This window comes from Bactrocera oleae, chromosome 4, assembly GCF_042242935.1.
Source record: "Bactrocera oleae isolate idBacOlea1 chromosome 4, idBacOlea1, whole genome shotgun sequence".
NCBI lineage: Eukaryota > Metazoa > Arthropoda > Insecta > Diptera > Tephritidae > Bactrocera > Bactrocera oleae.
In genome coordinates, this window is record NC_091538.1 from 24,183,460 (window position 1) to 24,200,924 (window position 17,465).

A 17,465-nucleotide genomic window follows, 5' to 3' on the forward strand; every position below is an offset into this window, starting at 1 on the left:
AAACTTATAAGACCACTAAAAAAAACCCATTCGATTCTGTAAACGCTTAAATTTAGGGGGAAAATCCGTATCTTGGTAACACTGTACTAGACTCAAAATTTCAAAAGTAAATTCCTCTGAGTGAAATAGACTTCAATATAGGTACGTGAATCTATATCTATAGTACAAATTTAAATTTTTATTATACACTTTTCTGGTTTAAACTTCTTAAACTTCTCATACATTGCTTCAGTATATTCAACAAATTTTTAAGAATTTAATTATTTTCATTAGTTTTTTAAATAATAAAAATTAAATATAAAAATACCCTAAATATATTCATACCCCAAAAGTTTCCCACTACTTGTAAAAAAACCCAAAATTAAGAGGAAAATCCCCAGAGTTGGCATCACTGATATAAAAATAATCGTAACCAATCCCAAGATATTCGCTAATGTACTCGCAAAAATGTCCCACTTTGTACGTTTTGCCTCAAAATTTGTACTGCTAAAGTCACACTTGGTACGGGTTGCTTACTCATATTCTCTACTATAGTCACAATGGATACGGGTACCATATTAATGTTCTACTACTAAAAGCCCAAATGACTTAAATCTGCTACAATGTTTTTATTACATATCCAAATATTTTTAGATTATTAAAATTCCTTAAGATTAAATTTACATTTAATAAGTATATGGCTGTGAGTGATTTAGAATATTTTGTAAATATTATGCATGCTTTGGATTATTAATATGTTGTTCATGAATTGTTTTATGGTATATTATTGTTTAAGATGCTTATTTCGACTTATATTCGTAATGTTATTACTATCCATGAAGTATACCTGAATATATATATATATATGTATTGTTTCTATATATATTTGCTATGAAAAGTAGATTGTAGTATTATGTTATACGGATGAATATAGACCTCCCGCGAAATTGGAAACCCAAAACAGATCGGTAGCACGCCTATATTGCATCCTCAGAGGTGGCGAGGAGAAACAATAAATACGCAGTAAACTTTTGTTTGGGAAATATTTTTGATAGTTTTCATGAATGTGTTGCATTACAGATACATGTTCACAAACAAGCTGTTAAACCATGGAGAAAGCTCATGAGCTTGTGGTTTTCTTGGCAGCATTGAAAATTCATTACTGAACAGATGACAAGCAAACAACGAATTACCATTAAGAATCCCGCAGAAATGAATTGCGAAATCAGTGGGTTATTTGTAGGATCAGATTTTTTAGTGACTTTTACGTGTGTTTCTAATCTTTATTTAAAGAGATTTTAAGAAAGATCGGGTATTTTGTCGAAGAGTATTGTTTTGCTTAGCAGTACCAATTGTCAACGCATATACAAGTACATATTTTGGTTAGAATTCCCAGCAAATGTTATGTAATCTTCGACTTTCGAACAAATAATCAATAGACATTTGTTTATTGAGTATATAGAAAATAAGTAATGTTCATGTGTGGGTTATTTAAAACTTGTAAGTGTTTTGATATATCATAATATTTTATAAAGTTAATTTTGAAAATCATTTGTGATTAAAATAAAGATGTACATATATTTAGACCGCATATAGGATATCTAGTTTGTTAAAACTAATATAAATTATGTATATTGTTATGTTAAAATGGAAACCGAAAAATACCAAAGAAATGCAAATCTCCAAACTCATTTCTTTCCTTAGTGGCACCACTGTCAAATGTTATAAAAAATGTGGACTTTGAATTGTGACATTAGTGGATTATTTGTGAAATCAGATATTTTGGTGACTTTTACGTGTGTTTCTAATTTTTATGTAAAGAGATTTTATATGTTCATGTTTGTGTAATTAAAAACTTGTAAGTGTTTTGATATATTATAATATTTTTTAGGTTAATTTTGAAAATCATTTGTGATTAAAATAAACATGTACATATATTTAGACCGCATATAGGATATCTAGTTTGTTAAAACTAATATAAATTATGTATATTGTTATGTTAAAATGGAAACCGAAAAATACCAAAGAAATGCAAATCTCCAAACTTATTTCTTTCCTTAGTGGCACCACTGTCAAATGTTATAAAATATTTGGACTTTGACAGCGCTCTCTCGAACCCAGCGCTCTCAGTGTTCCCAAATCTCAAACATTTTTATCCCTAAACCTCAAACAAAAACCCACTTAATTCCCCTAAAAAAACAATTATTATTAAGCTAATTAAAAAATTATATATTTAATTATACTAACATTCTTTAACTGAAATAATCAATTATTATTGAATTACCGTATATAATTGGACTTGCTCTGCCAAAGCCCAAAGCAAATTCTTATATCTTTTTTTAACACATTTCACATTTTTCAAATAAAACTTTATTATTCACAGTATAGAAAGCCCCTGAAAATGGCCCTCAACATATAACACATATAGGGGGAAAATCCGTATCTTGGTAACACTGTATTAGACTCAACATTGCAAAAGTAAATTCTACTGAGTGACGTAGACTTCAATATAGATACGTGAATCTATATCTATAGTACAACTTTAAATTATTATTGTACACTTTTCTGGTTTAAACTTCCGAAATTTCTCATACCCTGCTTCAGTATATTGAACAAATTTTTTAGAATATAATTCTTTTTATTAGTTTTTTAAATAATATATATATTATGTTTTGATAAATAAGATAAATAAGAAATCCCCAAAAAAATACCCTAAACAAATTCTCCTCCAAAAGTTTCCCAATACTTAAAAAAAAAACTTAGATTTAAGGGAAAATCCCCATAGTTGGCTTCACTGGTATAAATATTCAAAAAACCAATCATTAGATTTTTACTAATGGACACGCAAAAATTACCAATTTTTACGGGAAGCCTAAAAATTTCTACAGCTAAAGCTACACTTGGTACGGGTTGCTTACTCATATTCTCTACTAAAGTCACACATGATGCGGGTTGCATATTAATGTTCTACTACTAAAACATCCAAATGCCTTAAATCTGCTACAATGTGTTGGCGTGTTATATTTTAATATTTATAACTTTAAGAATGTTTTTATTACATATCCAAATATTTTTCGAAATTTAAAATTCCTTAAGATTAAATTTACATTTAATAAGTATATAAATATTATTTACTTATTAGTACATTGTTTGTATTATTAATATGTTGTTCATGAATTGATCTATGGTATACTTATAATGGTTTAAGATGATTATTTCGTCTCATATTGTTAATGTTATTACTATCCATGAAGTGTACCTGCTTTTATATTCAATATATATGTATATATTTTCTATTTATATTTGTTATGAAAGTAGATTGTAATATTATGTTATACGATTCATCCGCCTACTGTGTAACGCCTCCAGTAACACGCCTATATTGCATCCTTAGAGGTGGTGAGGAAAAACAATAAATATGCAGTAAATTTACGTTTCGGAAATATATTTGATAATTTTCATTAATGTGTTACATTACAGATACATGTTCACATACAAGTTGTTAAACCATGGATAAAATGATTGAAAATTCATTACTAAACAGATGTCAAGAAAAAAACGAACTACCATTAAGAATCCCTCATAAATGAATTGCGACATCAGTGTATTATTTGTAGGATCAGATTTTTTAGTGACTTTTACGTGTGTTTCTAATCTTTATTTAAAGAGATTTTAAGAAAGATCGGGTATTTTGTCGAAGAGTATTGTTTTGCTTAGCAGTACCAATTGTCAACGTATATACAAGTACATATTTTGGTTAGAATTTCCAGCAAATGTTATGTAATCTTCGACTTTCGAACAAATAATCAATAGACATTTGTTTATTGAGTATATAGAAAATAAGTAATGTTCATGTGTGGGTTATTTAAAACTTGTAAGTGTTTTGATATATCATAATATTTTATAAAGTTAATTTTGAAAATCATTTGTGATTAAAATAAAGATGTACATATATTTAGACCGCATATAGGATATCTAGTTTGTTAAAACTAATATAAATTATGTATATTGTTATGTTAAAATGGAAACGGAAAAATACCAAAGTAATGCAAATCTCCAAACTCATTTCTTTCCTTAGTGGCACCACTGTCAAATGTTATAAAAAATGTGGACTTTGAATTGCGACATCAGTGGATTATTTGTGAAATCAGATATTTTGGTGACTTTTACGTGTGTTTCTAATTTTTATGTAAAGAGATTTTATATAGTTTTGATTTAAAGAAAGAGCGGGTATTTTGTCGCAGAGTATTGTGTTGTTTAGCATTACCAATTGTCAACGTATATACATATTTTGGTTAGAATTGTCAGCAAATGTTATGTTATCTTCGACTTCCGAATAAATAATCAAAAGATATTTGTTTATTGAGTATATAAAAAATAAGTAATGTTCATGTTTGTGTAATTAAAAACTTGTAAGTGTTTTGATATATTATAATATTTTTTAAGTTAATTTTGAAAATCATTTGTGATCAAAATAAACATGTGCATATATTAAGACCGCATATAGGATATCTAGTTTGTTAAAACTAATATAAATTATGTATATTATTCTGTTAAATGGAAACCGAAAAATATCCAAGAAATACATTAAAAAATCTCTCGAACCAAAGAGTTTCTGATCATTTGATCCAAGACAAATACCGCGAAATTGAATACATCTTAAATTATTAATATGTTTCTTTATTTACTTTAGATAATACATTGTATAAATCAGTGCTCCATCAAACTAATACAAGATTATCTTGTATTAACATTGTATAAATCAGTGTTCCCAAATCTCAAACAATTTTATCCCTAAACCTCAAACAAAAACCCACTTAATTCCCCTTAAAAACAAATATTATTAAGATAAATAAAAAATTATATATTTAATTATACTAACATTCTTTAACTGAAATAATCAATTATTATTGAATTACCATATATAATTGGACTTGCTCTGACAGAGTCCAAAGCAAATTCTTATATCTATTTTTAACACATTTCACATTTTTCAATTAAAACTTTATTGTTCACAATATAGAAAGTCCCTGAAAATGGCCCTAAACATATAACACATATAGGGGGAAAATCCGTATCTTGGTAACACTGTACTAGACTCAACATTGCAAAAGTAAATTCTACTGAGTGACGTAGACTTCAATATAGATACGTGAATCTATATCTATAGTACAACTTTAAATTTTTATTGTACAATTTTCTGGTTTAAATTTCCGAAATTTCTCATACCCTGCTTCAGTATATTGAACAAATTTTTTAGAATATAATTCTTTTTATTAGTTTTTTAAATAATATATATATTATGTTTTGATAAATAAGAAATCTAAAAAAATACCCTAAACAAATTCTCCCCCAAAAGTTTCCCAAGACTTAAAAAAAAACCTAAGATTTAAGGGAAAATCCCCATAGTTGGCTTCACTGGTATAAATATTCAAAGAACCAATAATAAAATTTTTACTAATGTACACGCAAAATTTACCTATTTTTACGGGATGCCTTAAAATTTCTACAGCTAAAGCTACACTTGGTACGGGTTGCTTACTCATATTCTCTACTAAAGTCACACATGATGCGGGTTGCATATTAATGTTCTACTACTAAAACATCCAAATGCCTTAAATCTGCTACAATGTGTTGGCGTGTTATGTTCTAATATTTATAACTTTAAGAATGTTTTTATTACATATCCAAATATTTTTCGAAATTTAAAATTTCCTTAGATTAAATTTACATTTAATAAGTATATAAATATTATTTACTAATTAGTACATTGTTTGTATTATTAATATGTTGTTCATGAATTGATTTATGGGATACATATAATGGTTTAAGATGATTATTTCGGCTCATATTGTTAATGTTATTACTATCCATGAAGTGTACCTGCTTTTATATTCAATATATATGTATATATTTTCTATTTATATTTGTTATGAAAGTAGATTGTAATATTATGTTATACGGATGAATATAGGCCTCCTGTGGAACTGGAAATTCAAAACAGATCAGTAGGACGCCTATATTTAGATTAGATTAGTTTCGAGGTATGCACCGCGACCTATGGTCTATTGTGCCCTCCCCTAAGTCATATCGTATCATCTAGGCCCACCATGTTGATAAATTCCAAAATTCTGCTGGGTGCTAGTGAGGCGATACGATCCTTGTGTGGAAACATGGATCCCAGGGCCTTGATTCTGCGTCTGCAGACTGCTGTGCAGTTCATCAGCAGATGCTCAGGGGTTTCCGGCTCTATGTCGCAGAACCGGCAGTTTGCAGAAGAGGCTATGCCCATGTTAAAGAGGTGCTTCTTGAGCCTGCAATGGCCGGTGTAGAACGCTGCCAGTAGCCGGAATTTGTTTCTGGGGAGATTAATTATGGCTTTAAACCGCTTGAGGTCGTAACCCCCCAATAGCAGTCTGTCATGGTGCATGCCCTGAAGTTGTTGCCAATGTATCTCCCTGCTTGCTCTTTCCTCCCTTCGGAGGAGCTCTTTGATGGTATGAGGACCAACCGCTATGTATGGTTCCGGCCCTACCATTTTTGTAGAGGCTGCAGAGCGGGCTAATTCGTCAGCTAGTTCGTTCCCAGCTATACCCCTATGGCTAGGCACCCAAATAAGGTGTACTCGGTTTTGCTTAGATAGGCTGTTCAGCCGTTCTATACACTCCATCACTAGGAGAGATCTGACCTCATAGGCTGAGATCGCTCTTAGTGCCGCCTGACTATCGCTGAGTATAGCGATACTCTTATTGCGATAGTTGCGTTGGAGGTTTATCCCTACACACCGACTTATAGCATAGACCTCAGCTTGGAAAATGCTTGGGAAACTTCCCATGGGAATGGAGAGTTTGGTGCTTGGCCCAGCGACCCCTGCACCAATCCCCTCCTCCGTTTTCGACCCGTCGGTGTACCACTTGATGGTGCTACCCCTTAGCAGCCGGTCCAGTGAAGAGTCATTCCACTCAGATTTGCTGCCAAGGGTTACTTGAAACTTTCTGCTGAAGTTTACTACTTTGGTAATGCTATCCCTTGGGAGAAGGGCTAGTGGTATTTCCTCACTTAGCTCTTTCATCTGTTGGGATGAGATTACCTTCCCTTTGCCAGCTCCCTCTGCTGTCATTTGGAGCAGAGTTCGTTTGGCAGTCTGTTTGATTACCAGGTGTAGCGGTGAAAGTTCTAGCATGACTTCCAGTGCTGCGGTCGGACACGTTCGCATTGCTCCCGACGCGCAGATGCAGGCAAGTCTTTGCAGCTTCGACAGTTTAAGTCCTACCGAAGTCTGCGATGCTCTCGAACCCCACGATACCGCTCCATACGTGATAATCGGTCTCACGATCATGGTGTACATCCACCTGATAGTCCTTGGGGAGCACCCCCAGGATTTTCCAGCAAGTCGGTTGCACACCATGAGTGCCTTAGTAGCTTTGGTTAAGGTCTGGTTCACATGCTGATTCCATCGTAGTGTGGAATCCAGTGTGAGGCCCAGGTACTTGACCGTGCTGGCCATCTCAACCACTCTGCCGTCCAGGGATATACTCCTGAGGCCCGGCAGTGATCTCCGTCTGGTGAAGGGAATGATTGTAGTTTTAGCGGGGTTGATGCTTAAGCCAACCCCACTACACCATCCCTTTGCCAGTCCCAATCCCCTCTGAACGATATCGCAGAGTGTGTCTTCAAATTTTCCTCTAGCTAAGATAACAATGTCATCCGCATATCCCTGACAGCGGATTCCATTGCTAGTCAGCCGCTCAAGGAGATCGTCCACAACTAGGCTCCAAAGTAGGGGGGATAGCACTCCACCCTGTGGGCAGCCTCTTGTTGTTCCCAGACGAATTTTAGTTTCTCCTACTGCGGTTTCCGCCACCCTAGTGCGCAGTACGGCTGTAATCCATCTGCGCACTGGTGCTGCCACGCTCCTTTTCTCCAGTGCTCTTGACACGCTCTCGTGAGACGTGTTGTCAAAGGCACCTTCTATGTCGAGGAAGGCGCATAACACCACCTCGCCCCTATCTAACGAATTCTGGATCTCTGAGGTTAGCTGGTACAGAGCAGTGTTTGTTGACCTGCCTGCTCTGTAAGCATGTTGCTTCTCATGAAGCGGTGAAGCCTTCAGCACCTTCGATCGTACTTCGTGGTCTATGATCTTTTCCATACTTTTGAGTAGGAAGGAAGTAAGACTGATTGGCCTGAACGATTTCGCCAATGAGTAGTCTTTCCTCCCTACTTTGGGTATGAAGATCACCTTTGCGGTGCGCCATGGTTCTGGGATATACGCCAGCGCTAGGCTATCCCTCATCAGCCGAACAAGGTGGGGCAGTAGCACCTGCTCCCCCTGTTGCAGAAAAGCTGGAAGGATACCGTCCGCACCCGGTGACTTATATTTTTCAAAGGAGGCCAGCGCCCACTTGATGGAGTCTGCAGTGAAGAGCTGTTTTGCGACTGTCCAGTCCAAGCGTGACGGCCTTCGTTCGACCATAGGTCGAATCTGGTCTTCTTGAATCGTCTCCGGGAAATGCGCTAGTAGAAGAGCAGTAGCTCTTTTTTCTGCGCTGGACGTATAGGTCCCATCAGATCGTTTAATCGCTAGTGCTGTGTCCGTCTTTCCTCTAGCCAGAGCCTTATGCAGTCTAGCTGCCTCTGGGGTTGAGGAGACGCTCTCACAGAACTTCCTAAAGCTCTTCCGTTTCGCGGTCCTAATCTCCTTATTATAAGCAGTTAGGCTGCATCTGTAATCCTCCCAGTTTCCGGTGCGCTTAGCCTTATTGAATAGCTTGCGCACCGTTTTTCTTAGTACTGAGAGTTTACTAGACCACCAGGAGCATTTACCGCCCTTGGCGGTTGTCTTTAGGGGGCAGCTGCTATGATAAGCTTCTATAATGGATTGGTTTAGGGCAGACAGTCTGCTCTCCAATCCAGAAGCCGTTGCGCTTCTATCCAGCTGCTCCCTACTGCTAATTCTAGTTGCGAGTAATTCCCTGAAAACGGCCCAGTCCGTGTTCCCAGGGATACGTTTGGGAGGGAGGTGCTTGACCCCCATCCCCAGCACGAATCTTATGATACGGTGATCCGACATGGAGGGTTCCGATGATACCCTCCATTGTGAGATCAGCCCTACCTCAGACTCGTTACTGAGCGTGATTACGCACGCCTATATTGTCAAATGTTATAAAAAATTTGGACTTTTTCCGCTCTCTCGAATTAAAGAGTTTCGGATCATTTTATCCATGACAAATACCGCGAAATTGTATACACCTTAAAATATTAATATGTTTCTTTATTTAATTTAGATAATACAATACATTGTATAAATCAGTGTTCCCAAATCTCAAACAACTACAAGATAATATATTGTATTGGGCACTGCTCCCAAATCTCAAACATTTTTCTCCCTAAACATCCAACAAAAACCCCTAAATTCCCTTAAAAAAATTATTATTAAGATAAATAATGAATTATTATTTATTTAATTATACTATTGTAAGATTCTTTAACTGAAATAATCAATTATTATTGAATTACCATATATAAATGGATTTGCTCTGCTAAACCACAAAACAAATTCTTATATATTTTTCAACCCAGTGTTCGGTTTAAAATTTATTATAAACAATAAATACGCAGTAAACTTTTGTTTCGGAAATATTTTTGATAGTTTTCATGAATGTGTTGCATTACAGATACATGTTCACAAACAAGCTGTTAAACCATGGAGAAAGCAGAGAACGTAAAATATAGAGAAGGTCCAACTACGGACCAGCGTGGGAATTGTCAAAACCTAACAAAATGCGATGAGCGTGTTTCACCACAGTCGGTTTGGAAGGAGAAATTTTAACAGTGGCGCGTGCACAGAGCTGAGCATTGAATAAAAATTATGCTCAGAGACTTGCGTTGATTTTACAGCTGCATGTTACACTTTTGGCTTATATTTTTATACGCGTATATGCAATCATATTTATTGATATGAATATGCGAAATTTTTATGAAAACATGCAAAACTGATAACATTCTAATGAAATAATGAAATTTTCAAAATAATATTTATAGTCAATTTGGGCATTTAATAATTTTATTTAGTTATTACATTATATACATTCTTAATAAATATTTTGTATTATAATTGTTACTAATAGTGATTAAATTTATTACAACATATACATACATCTTTTATCAAATTAATCTTATATAGTCATATGTATGTATGTGCATGTGCAGATTTGAATGTACGGATTCAGAAATTCAAAACATAATTTTATCACTTATCAATATAATATACTTATGTGCGCGCATTTATTTATATGTCAATATATATATGTATGTATGTATAACATTGCCGAACAAATAATGCATACACAAACAAACATATATACATATGAATATCCGTACACATGTAAATATGTCACCCGCAAAAACTACAAACATTGTTCTACAAAAACAACAATGGTCACAAGTCAATATGTCAGCCAAATAGCCGAATCCCAAATTTATAGTAAATCACACCACAACAACATTTTCATTCATGAACGCAGGCGTACTTTTAACAAGCAACCTCGCTTCATTCATAAAAACAGATACCCGCACATCCCCCCGAGCATGCTCTTGTCTACAAGCGTCTTTTCACGACGATGGCAAAAGCTAAAAATCATAAATTGAACAAATTTCTGATATTCCCTCTAGAAGGGAAAAGTGACAACCCCTCAAACATGAGTATTAAATTATTTTAGAATAAAAGTGACAACATAGTATATTTGTCGATTTACAATCCAAGAAACTTTTTAAAAAAAATATTCAATATTCCTTTGATTTATGTATACAGTAAACCCCGGGTAAGTATCGCTCCTCCAATCCCTCTTATCTGCCTGTATCTTACTGCATCTTACGTTTTTTTTCTTAATTTTTTAAGGAAAACGGTAATTTTTTTTACATACATTGAAATTATTTTTTTGGTACCACTCGCTTAAGTACCACAATCGCTTATGTACTACAAAGCACAAAAAATCTGCAACTTTGGTTTTGGCACTTAACCGGGATTGACTGTGTTTGTGAAAAAATGTAAATATTCGAATTTTTTGTACACACATCTGCCCGTATATATGCACATGCCTTGTTGACTTTGTTTCCATTTACGCATGCCACGTTGTATATCACTAGGGGTTGATTTTGCACTTGCCCATATGCGATATATGTTTGTAAAAGTGTGTATGGTTTCCCATGAAACAAAGTCCTTCGACACAGTGACTCTTTGACAAGAAAACAAAAACATGAGCTTAGGCCATTGGTTGGCTGTGGCAACGGAGATTTCCCATGAAACAATGAGTGTACATATTTACATACATATGTTGCATGTAGAAAAATAAATAATTATAATGGGTACTTTCATATTTGTTTACATGCACACATAATTATACATATATTATGTATAAGAATATTTGCAACCGCTTGGTCTTTTCTTATCGGGTTATGTCAAGCAAGAGGTGTACAAAATCAAACCCAGAAATCTGACTGAACAGAAGCAGTCCATTAAATAGATAATTGAGGCAATCCCGAATTAGGTGTCGCATATGCGTGGTTGAGTATGGAGGAATAATTAATTGTTTAAATAAAATAAAATTTTCTATACAATAAAAAAAATATATGTAATGCATTGACTAAAAGAAATTTATTGCGGTTTAATTTTGTAGCACGATTCGTTAGCCACTCTGTATAGGCAGAATATCTTCATATTATATGCAAAGTCGTTTCCGCATTGTAAATATACGAAACTGTAAGCGTAAATTTCTTAACATTGAAATTAGCTTTATTTTCCTCAATTAACATTGAAATAGCTCAATTCTGCTATTTTTCAGTCCCCTGATGTTAATTGTAGCCATTTGGTGAAACACGCTCATCGTTTTCAGTACCCCTTCCAAATGGGTGAAGCACGCTCATCTTTTTCAGTTACCCTGCGAAACATGAAATATTTTGCTAATGGCCGCACTGTGAACCTTCTCTATGATATACGTTCTCTGGAGTAAGCTCACGAGCTTGTGGTTTTCTTGGCAGCATTGAAAATTCATTACTGAACAGATGACAAGCAAACAACGAATTACCATTAAGAATCCCGCAGAAATGAATTGCGAAATCAGTGGGTTATTTGTAGGATCAGATTTTTTAGTGACTTTTACGTGTGTTTCTAATCTTTATTTAAAGAGATTTTAAGAAAGATCGGGTATTTTGTCGAAGAGTATTGTTTTGCTTAGCAGTACCAATTGTCAACGCATATACAAGTACATATTTTGGTTAGAATTCCCAGCAAATGTTATGTAATCTTCGACTTTCGAACAAATAATCAAAAGACATTTGTTTATTGAGTATATAGAAAATAAGTAATGTTCATGTGTGGGTTATTTAAAACTTGTAAGTGTTTTGATATATCATAATATTTTATAAAGTTAATTTTGAAAATCATTTGTGATTAAAATAAAGATGTACATATATTTAGACCGCATATAGGATATCTAGTTTGTTAAAACCAATATAAATTATGTATATTGTTATGTTAAAATGGAAACCGAAAAATACCAAAGAAATGCAAATCTCGAAACTTATTTCTTTCCTTAGTGGCACCACTGTCAAATGTTATAAAAAATGTGGACTTTGACAGCGCTGGGGGAAAATCCGTATCTTGGTAACACAAGTAAATTCTACTGAGTGACGTAGACTTCAATAAAGATACGTGAATCTATATCTATAGTACAACTTTAAATTTTTATTGTACAGTTTTCTGGTTTAAACTTCCGAAATTTCTCATACCCTGCTTCAGTATATTGAAAAAAATTTTTAGAATTTAATTATTTTTATTAGTTTTTTAAATAATATATATATTATGTTTTGATAAATAAGATAAATAAGAAATCCCCAAAAAAATACCCTAAAAAAATTCTCCCGCAAAAGTTTCCCAATACTTAAAAAAAAAACTTTGATTTAAGGGAAAATCCCCATAGTTGGCTTCACTGGTATAAATATTCAAATAACCAATCATTAGATTTTTACTAATGTACACGCAAAAATTACCAATTTTTACGGGAAGCCTAAAAATTTCTACAGCTAAAGCTACACTTGGTACGGGTTGCTTACTCATATTCTCTACTAAAGTCACACATGATGCGGGTTGCATATTAATGTTCTACTACTAAAACATCCAAATGCCTTAAATCTGCTACAATGTGTTAGCGTGTTATATTTTAATATTTATAACTTTAAGAATGTTTTTATTACATATCCAAATATTTTTCGAAATTTAAAATTCCTTAAGATTAAATTTACATTTAATAAGTATATAAATATTATTTACTTATTAGTACATTATTTGTATTATTAATATGTTGTTCATGAATTGATCTATGGTATACTTATAATGGTTTAAGATGATTATTTCGTCTCATATTGTTAATGTTATTACTATCCATGAAGTGTACCTGCTTTTATATTCAATATATATGTATATATTTTCTATTTATATTTGTTATGAAAGTAGATTGTAATATTATGTTATACGATTCATCCGCCTACTGTGTAACGCCTCCAGTAACACGCCTATATAGCATCCTTAGAGGTGGTGAGGAAAAACAATAAATATGCAGTAAATTTACGTTTCGGAAATATATTTGATAATTTTCATTAATGTGTTACATTACAGATACATGTTCACATACAAGTTGTTAAACCATGGATAAAATGATTGAAAATTCATTACTAAACAGATGACAAGAAAAAAACGAACTACCATTAAGAATCCTTCATAAATGAATTGCGACATCAGTGGATTAGTTGTAGGATCAGATTTTTTAGTGACTTTTACGTGTGTTTCTAATCTTTATTTAAAGAGATTTTAAGAAAGATCGGGTATTTTGTCGAAGAGTATTGTTTTGCTTAGCAGTACCAATTGTCAACGTATATACAAGTACATATTTTGGTTAGAATTCCCAGCAAATGTTATGTAATCTTCGACTTTCGAACAAATAATCAATAGACATTTGTTTATTGAGTATATAGAAAATAAGTAATGTTCATGTGTGGGTTATTTAAAACTTGTAAGTGTTTTGATATATCATAATATTTTATAAAGTTAATTTTGAAAATCATTTGTGATTAAAATAAAGATGTACATATATTTAGACCGCATATAGGATATCTAGTTTGTTAAAACTAATATAAATTATGTATATTGTTATGTTAAAATGGAAACCGAAAAATACCAAAGAAATGCAAATCTCCAAACTCATTTCTTTCCTTAGTGGCACCACTGTCAAATGTTATAAAAAATGTGGACTTTGAATTGCGACATCAGTGGATTATTTGTGAAATCAGATATTTTGGTGACTTTTACGTGTGTTTCTAATTTTTATGTAAAGAGATTTTATATAGTTTTGATTTAAAGAAAGAGCGGGTATTTTGTCGCAGAGTATTGTGTTGTTTAGCATTACCAATTGTCAACGTATATACATATTTTGGTTAGAATTGTCAGCAAATGTTATGTTATCTTCGACTTCCGAATAAATAATCAAAAGATATTTGTTTATTGAGTATATAAAAAATAAGTAATGTTCATGTTTGTGTAATTAAAAACTTGTAAGTGTTTTGATATATTATAATATTTTTTAAGTTAATTTTGAAAATCATTTGTGATCAAAATAAACATGTGCATATATTAAGACCGCATATAGGATATCTAGTTTGTTAAAACTAATATAAATTATGTATATTATTCTGTTAAATGGAAACCGAAAAATATCCAAGAAATACATTAAAAAATCTCTCGAACCAAAGAGTTTCTGATCATTTGATCCAAGACAAATACCGCGAAATTGAATACATCTTAAATTATTAATATGTTTCTTTATTTACTTTAGATAATACATTGTATAAATCAGTGCTCCATCAAACTAATACAAGATTATCTTGTATTAACATTGTATAAATCAGTGTTCCCAAATCTCAAACAATTTTATCCCTAAACCTCAAACAAAAACCCACTTAATTCCCCTTAAAAACAAATATTATTAAGATAAATAAAAAATTATATATTTAATTATACTAACATTCTTTAACTGAAATAATCAATTATTATTGAATTACCATATATAATTGGACTTGCTCTGCCAAAGCCCAAAGCAAATTCTTATATCTATTTTTAACACATTTCACATTTTTCAATTAAAACTTTATTGTTCACAATATAGAAAGTCCCTGAAAATGGCCCTAAACATATAACACATATAGGGGGAAAATCCGTATCTTGGTAACACTGTACTAGACTCAACATTGCAAAAGTAAATTCTACTGAGTGACGTAGACTTCAATATAGATACGTGAATCTATATCTATAGTACAACTTTAAATTTTTAATGTACAATTTTCTGGTTTAAACTTCCGAAATTTCTCATACCCTGCTTCAGTATATTGAACAAATTTTTTAGAATATAATTCTTTTTATTAGTTTTTTAAATAATATATATATTATGTTTTGATAAATAAGAAATCTAAAAAAATACCAACATTTAATAAGTATATAAATATTATTTACTAATTAGTACATTGTTTGTATTATTAATATGTTGTTCATGAATTGATTTATGGGATACATATAATGGTTTAAGATGATTATTTCGGCTCATATTGTTAATGTTATTACTATCCATGAAGTGTACCTGCTTTTATATTCAATATATATGTATATATTTTCTATTTATATTTGTTATGAAAGTAGATTGTAATATTATGTTATACGGATGAATATAGGCCTCCTGTGGAACTGGAAATTCGAAACAGATCAGTAGCACGCCTATATTGTCAAATGTTATAAAAAATGTGGACTTTTTTCGCTCTCTCGAATTAAAGAGTTTCGGATCATTTTATCCATGACAAATACCGCGAAATTGTATACACCTTAAGATATTAATATGTTTCTTTATTTACTTTAGATAATACAATACATTGTATAAATCAGTGTTCCCAAATCTCAAACAACTACAAGATAATATATTGTATTAAGCAGTGCTCCCAAATCTCAAACATTTTTCTCCCTAAACATCCAACAAAAACCCCTAAATTCCCTTAAAAAAATTATTATTAAGATAAATAATAAATTATTATTTATTTAATTATACTATTGTAAGATTCTTTAACTGAAATAATCAATTATTATTGAATTACCATATATAAATGGATTTGCTCTGCTAAACCACAAAACAAATTCTTATATATTTTTCAACCCAGTGTTCGGTTTAAAATTTATTATAAACAATAAATACGCAGTAAACTTTTGTTTCGGAAATATTTTTGATAGTTTTCATGAATGTGTTGCATTACAGATACATGTTCACAAACAAGCTGTTAAGCCATGGAGAAAGCAGAGAACGTAAAATATAGAGAAGGTCCAACTACGGACCAGCGTGGGAATTGTCAAAACCTAACAAAATGCGATGAGCGTGTTTCACCACAGTCGGTTTGGAAGGAGAATTTTTAACAGTGGCGCGTGCACAGAGCTGAGCATTGAATAAAAATTATGCTCAGAGACTTGCGTTGATTTTACAGCTGCATGTTACACTTTTGGCTTATATTTTTATACGCGTATATGCAATCATATTTACTGATATGAATATGCGAAATTTTTATGAAAACATGCAAAACTGATAACATTCTAATGAAATAATGAAATTTTCAAAATAATATTTATAGTCAATTTGGGCATTTAATAATTTTATTTAGTTATTACATTATATACATTCTTAATAAATATTTTGTATTATAATTGTTATTAATAGTGATTAAATTTATTACAACATATACATACATCTTTTATCAAATTAATCTTATATAGTCATATGTATGTATGTGCATGTGCAGATTTGAATGTACGGAGTCAGAAATTCAAATCATAATTTTATCACTTATCAATATAATATACTTATGTGCGCGCATTTATTTATATGTCAATATATATATGTATGTATGTATAACATTGCCGAACAAATAATGCATACACAAACAAACATATATACATATGAATATCCGTACACATGTAAATATGTCACCCGCAAAAACTACAAACATTGTTCTACAAAAACAACAATGGTCACAAGTCAATATGTCACAACAACATTTTCATTCATGAACGCAGGCGTACTTTTAACAAGCAACCTCGCTTCATTCATAAAAACAGATACCCGCACATCCCCCCGAGCATGCTCTTGTCTACAAGCGTCTTTTCACGACGATGGCAAAAGCTAAAAATCATAAATTGAACAAATTTCTGATATTCCCTCTAGAAGGGAAAAGTGACAACCCCTCAAACATGAGTATTAAATTATTTTAGAATAAAAGTGACAACATAGTATATTTGTCGATTTACAATCCAAGAAACTTTTTAAAAAAAATATTCAATATTTCTTTGATTTATGTATACAGTAAACCCCGGGTAAGTATCGCTCCTCCAATCCCTCTTATCT

General features: G+C 32.2%; 2 long non-coding RNA genes across 2 annotated transcripts; both read left to right on the forward strand.

Annotated features, from left to right (window-relative positions):
- The first annotated feature begins 842 nt into the window (after positions 1–842).
- LOC118680814 (uncharacterized) lies at positions 843–12,714 on the forward strand. The gene is made up of 4 exons (XR_011395815.1): positions 843–1,002; positions 1,060–3,402; positions 3,460–4,391; positions 9,657–12,714. It is a non-coding gene; the product is annotated as an uncharacterized lncRNA (long non-coding RNA).
- A 1,362-nt stretch (positions 12,715–14,076) lies between these two features.
- Positions 14,077–16,805, forward strand: LOC138856855 (uncharacterized). Its single transcript, XR_011395814.1, has 2 exons — positions 14,077–14,586; positions 16,329–16,805. It is a non-coding gene; the product is annotated as an uncharacterized lncRNA (long non-coding RNA).
- Positions 16,806–17,465: the final 660 nt, after the last annotated feature.